This window comes from Sorex araneus, chromosome X (genome assembly GCF_027595985.1).
Source record: "Sorex araneus isolate mSorAra2 chromosome X, mSorAra2.pri, whole genome shotgun sequence".
NCBI classification, from domain to species: domain Eukaryota; kingdom Metazoa; phylum Chordata; class Mammalia; order Eulipotyphla; family Soricidae; genus Sorex; species Sorex araneus.
This window is the reverse complement of record NC_073313.1, coordinates 101774002-101780242: the sequence shown is the minus strand read 5'-3', so window position 1 is coordinate 101780242 and position 6241 is coordinate 101774002. Positions and strand designations below refer to the sequence as shown.

At 35.7% G+C, this 6241-nt stretch overlaps 1 pseudogene; it reads right to left on the bottom strand.

The window, feature by feature from the left end:
- Positions 1 to 270: 270 nt before the first annotated feature.
- On the bottom strand, positions 271 to 5821 carry LOC129399761 (paternally-expressed gene 3 protein-like; annotated as a pseudogene).
- Positions 5822 to 6241: the final 420 nt, after the last annotated feature.

The following is a 6241-nucleotide window of genomic DNA, read 5'->3' as shown; positions in this document are numbered from 1 at the left end:
TGAAGGTGGAAAGAGTTGCAACTGGAGGTTCTTTAGCCCAAGATGCACCTGAGCTATTTCGTCAAGCTTTTGGTGCTTGGTAAGCACTGTTTTGTGAATAAAAGACTTACTATGTGTGGCACCAGATTGAGCCTGGTTTATCCACTTGTAAGGCAAGTCTGAGGGGTCTATGCTAGGAGGCATTGACGCTGTTATGGGATAGTTTCAATTCTCTGTCCTTACATAAGGGTTCAGTTCTGATTGCCATTTCTCTCATTTGTCCTTGGATTCTTAGCAAGTATGGATATGTTGGTGTCTATCAAGGAATAGATGACCACGGAAAAGCTGGCCACAGACATCACACTTGTAGCGCCTGTCACAGGTTGCAAAGCAGCTCCGAGTGCTGGTGACAGACGCATGCGCAGCATAACATGAGCTTCCCCACAGGCACTTCTAGCCTCAGACACTATCACCCTGGCACAGACTGTCAGATGCTCACTGTGGGTTGAGTTGTCAGTGAAGTTTCCTTACATTCATGTAGGGCTCTTTCACCTCAATTTCTTTACCTTCACCTTCTACCTCTGGGTCTTTGATTCTGGCACTAGTTGGTTCGTCCTCATCTCCCTCTGGCTCTTCAGCTCTATTTTCTGGGTCTTCAATCCCAGTACCATCTGGCTCATTAGCATCCCCACTGTGTTGTTCCACCTGTCTACTGGGCTGTTCAGCTTCTCTGTTTGATTCTGCACTCTCCCCATCAGGTCTTTTGGCTTCTCCATTGGGCTCAACAGCTTTCATGTTGGGCTCAGCTGCCTCCACCTCTGGCTCAGCAACCTCCACTTCCTGCTCTGCATCCTCTATATTTGACCACAAATCTGCAGAACATCCCATGGGACCAGAACATTGGCTTCTACTTCTGGGCTACTTCAAGAAGTTATTGATACTTGGTAAGGATGGTTTTGTGAATAAAAGACTTGCCACAGTCCTTCCATTCATAGAACAGCAAAACTCTTTTGGGGGTGTCATTTGATTCGTCTTAGCACAGGAATTGGTGTGAACCTTTATGGTTGCAATTGTGTATCTTTGTAAAATTTATGTGATGCTTATTACAAATATGAGGCTCCACAATGATCAAATCTTTCTTTTACTTGTTTTAAGTCTCCCCTAACCCTCAGAAAAAGATTCCCTATAGATAATATTAAAGACATGGCCACTGAATTCTATTTGACTACTAGAATCAGAATATTGAAACTAGAGTAGAAAAACTAAGTAAACAGGTAGAATTGAATAACCCTGTCTGAAAGTATACTGAAGAAAGGAATATTGTTTTATAACTCTATCTCTAGAACTTAACAAAATGCCCATCACAAAATATGGAATTGCTAAATATTTGTTGAATGGATCAATGTCTAACATATTATTTTAATATCTATTAAATTATTATATCAAAATAATCAAATTATTAGAATTATTAAAATGAAAAATGTAAAATTATTAAAATTAAAGCACTGTAGCATTGTTTTCCTGATGTTCATCAATTTGCTTGAGCAGGCACCAGTAACGTCTCCATTGTGAGACTTCTTGTTACTGTTTTTTTCAATTTTAAACTTTAAATACATTTTAAAATTTTTGAATAAAAATTATTAAAATTTAACATATTGTTTTAATATTTAATTTTAATAAAATGTCTAACATGTTATTTTAATATTTAATAGTAAATTAAAATTTCCTATTTTAATGACATGAAGTGGGGTCAGAAACACTATAGTAAGGGTGTATAAACATGAAAGTATTTTTTCTACAATTTTTATTTATTTGACAAAAAATTGAATTAAAATATTGGCTTTCTCCACAAATGAGTGCAGTCCTTCTATGTCTCTCCCTCTCTTTCTGACTCATTTCACTTAGCATGAAAAACATCTCATGAGGTTGAAAGATGGAATAGAGAAGGGATCACCAAGAAAATGATAGCTGGAACAATCAGTTTTGATGGGAGATGTGTGCCGAAAGTAGATAATAGACCAACATGATGACCTCTCAGTGTATGTGTATGTGTCTGTGCTGCAAGCCATAATGCCCAAAAGTAGAGAGAGAGTATGAGGAACACTGTCTGCCATGGAGGCAGGGGGAGGGTGGGAAAGGGGGGGGTTACTGGGGATATTGGTGGTGGGGAATGTGCACTGGTGGAGGGATGGGTGTTTGATCATTGTGTGATTGTAACCCAAACATGAAAGCTTGTAACTATCTCATGGTGATTCAATAAAATTTTTTAAAATTTTAGCTTTCTAATTGAATTATTTGTTAAAATATTATAACAAATAAAGGACTAAATAAAATTTGTTCAAACATTGATTTGGCAATGAGCCAGAGATAATATAGCAGGTGGTAAGGTGCTTGCCTTGCATAAAGCCAACCTGGATTTGATCCCCAGAATCCCATATGTTCCCCTGAGCACTGTAAGGAGTAGTTCCTGAATGCAGAGCCAGCAGTAACACCAAGCATTGCCATGTGTGACCCCCAATTTTTTTTTGAAAAATTGATCAGGCAACTAACTAATATAACTGAATCAACTTTGGGTTATTGTGATATAATAAGTATTTATAGATAGTAGTATTGCCATTATAAATCACCCAATATTCAATCAGAAATAGAAATAAAATGCAGTTTAAATTTGATGATATATGGTATCATATATGGTACAGGCCTATACAAAAATGTGGTACATTGACTCACTTTCTGTTGTTGTTTTGATTTTTTAGTCACAATCCCCTGTGCTCAAAGTATACCACTGGATCTTTGTTCGGATATCACTCCTAGTGCTTAGACATGTGACACCAGTTTGAACCTGGTTTATCCACTTGTAAAGCAAGTGCCTGACCCAGTGTATTATCTTTCTGGATCATGTCTTATTTTCTAATAAGAATATAACTTACAGGTTTTCCTCTGATATAGCATAGTATGGCTTTGAATTTTTTAGTTATTGATTATCACAGATAGTTTAGTTGATTTGTGGTACACACACAAATGCACACACACCACACACATCACCACACTTAATTCCTTAACTTAAAAGAAGGTAAACTGAAGTGGCTATTTTTGTAAATAGACTTTCAGAAAATGTTAACTTTGAATTGCCTTTAGTTTTAACTAGATTTTAAGCCTTCATTTGACAAAAATTAGGAGTAGAAAAAGCAACCATAGATCAATAAAAATAACAGTAACATTCAAAATCATGAAATCAGTGGGGAAATAGAATTGAATTCAGGGATTCTATTTATATATAATATCTCAGTAATGTGTTTACTGAGTAAAACAAAGTCTACTATTTGTTATTTGTTTTAAGAAAATTATTCAGTTTTATGAGTGTATGGATGTTTAAAAGAAAAGAATAATTGTGGTAATTCTACTGCTAGTGAAATAGGGAGAGCAATGCTACCTCATAGAAACAGTTTTATTGAACAAATTTCAACTACACGGAAACTCTACTCATATCACACTTTTAGCTGATTCAAGCTTCTACAATCATTTCAGCACTTTCTAGTCTTTGCATTTTTTCATATTGATTTCAATTAAGTTTTGCCTCTGAGAGCCTAAGAAACTTGAATTGTGCTTATTTATTCACTAGAGAGTTTGCCTCAAATGTCTCCTCTGCTTTTACCACAAATCCATGGGGTTATATGAAACATCATAACCTATTCTGTCTAAATATTCTAAAAGTGTAAAACTTTATTGCACATATCCATAGCAAGAGTGTTTTAAACTTTCTGTGCTGGATAACTTTTTTTATAAGGAAAGTCATTAGTTTGGAAAGGAAGTATGCTGGGAAGCAAGCCAGTGATATTGTCCTTTTTTCTTGGCCAGCTTCCTCCTGAGGCTGTTTGTCCAAAGACTGTGCTCTCTGTGAAAATACCACTCTGCAATACTTAAATTTCTGCTAGTGTTTCTCCCTGGAAACATTTTTGTGAACCTCAATTTTAAGCTGATTATTATTATCATAAAGACCTTGACCAACTTATAAATTTTGAAAGAATTCTTAACTAAATCTATTTGAGAATTGGCAACCTACTCACCATTTGAATAAAATTTTAAAAGTCTAATGACATTGGAAAGCATTCTGGTTGTATCTCCAACTGTGATTTCTCTTAGGTTAAAATAAAAAATTAAAAGATAGAGTACCAACTTTGTCACCTAGGCATTGTAAAATATGACATTTGCAGAACAACTATGCTAATATGACATTTCTCTTTTATTTTTGGCACTTTTATGTGATCTGACAATGAACCAGGAGAACTTTCCTTGAAACCTTTGGTATTTGACCAAGTGCCATGAGCACATCCATTGCTTTCTGACTACTGTCATTTTCTTCCCTCTTCGTGAAGAATTCAAGGAATAGGACACATTAAAAATTAGCAGACTCCTATTGCATCTCCATGAGTAAAACAAAATGCCCTCTATTTTAAAAAATACTTCTGTGAATATGGTGTAATGAACTACTTTAGTATGCCCATCTACTTCGCTTTTTCTCTTTCCAAATAATTACTCTCCCTGGACTTTAGATATGACTTAGCACAGAACTCAGGTACTTTCTTCCAACTGTTGGCTTTCCATAGTTAACAAAATTCATGCAACACCACTTATCCTACAAGTGAAACTTGAAAGTTGAATTTGTTTTCTTTATGATATACAAGAAATAAATACCTATTCAATTTGAATAAAGTGTATATTTGCATTTCGGTTGCAATAACTAAACAAATTCATAGGTGAGTCAGCAAATTATGGCCCTTGAGGTAAATCTGATTTGCTGTCAGCTCTTTTTAATATTTTGAGAGCTAAGAATGGTTCCTACAGCTCAAATGATTGTATGAAGCTTGAGTCAGCTAAAAGTGTGATATGAGTAGAGTTCCTATGTAGTTGAAATTTGTCCAATAAAACTGTTTCTATGTCTAATTTCACATAGGGCATTAGAGAAATATGTAAATCAATTATTTTATAAATGTAGATTTTTTTTCTCTCCACACTACAATATTTTCATGATTCCTTTTTCTCTGAGTCCTCAAGAACTAGAAAAATAACTGCAGTATTAGATACTCAATAAATAAAATAGACTATCTCATTAAAAATCAATATGTCACTCTATGCAAATTTTGCTGAATATATATATTTCGGATGTCTATTACTGAGTGAGCTTTCAGAACAGTATTCTATAACTCTGTTGCAACCAGAGGAAAATTAAAGGGCATAGTCTTATTTTTATTTTTTATTTTTTGCTTTCTGGGTCACACCTGGTGATGCACAGGGGTGACTCCTGGCTCTGCATTCAGAAATTACTCCTGGTGGTGCTCAGGGCACCATATGGGAATTGAACCCGGGTCGGCCACATGCAAGGCAAACGCCCTACCTGCTGTGCTATTGCTCCAGCCCCTAAAGGGGATAGTCTTAATTTTACTTGATTATAAGTACTTTACTTGATTATAAATAAAGTTATAATCAAGTATTTGATTTACTTTACTTACCCATAATATTTTCATGTTTATTATCTTTTCGTGTGATTTTATTTTATTTTATTTTAATTGAAGCATGTGAGATAGTTACCAAGCTTTCTTGATCCAGTTTCAGTCATACAATGTTACAACACACATCCTTGTTCCAGATGATGAACTAATGGGCAATGCTCTTGGGGGAAAAGACTAGTAATAGTATTCTGGAGTGCCAGCAAGTGGTATGTTCTTAGGTAATATACTATGGGTAGATATTCGTGGGTGATGAACTAGTGGGAGGTATTCTACGGTGGTATTATAATGGAAGACAGTTCAGGGTGATACTTACTCAAAGGGTACAAGTCCATGTTAAAGGGGACAATTCCAAGGACTGTAAAAGTAGAAATGGTAAACATTATTGGATTTGGGATAAATATGAAGTTGAAACTGGCATGACTTGACAATTATCTTCTACTGTAATCTTATTCTAAGGTTAAGATCTATAACCAAAGATCTCTTTAAAAATATGGTGAGGGGCTGGATTGATAGTACAGCGGGGTAGGGCGCTTGCCTTGCACGAGGCAGACCTGGGTTCGATACCCAGTATCCCATATGGTCCCCCGAGCACCGCCGGGAGTAATTCCTGAGTGCAGAGCCAGGAGTAACCCCTGTGCATCGCCGGGTGTGACCCCCCAAAAAAAGCAAAAAGTAAAAATATGGTGAAAATAACATTAGTGGTCTAAACAATAAAATGTAATTTCTGAAGAAAAAGTGGTAACTCTTTAGGA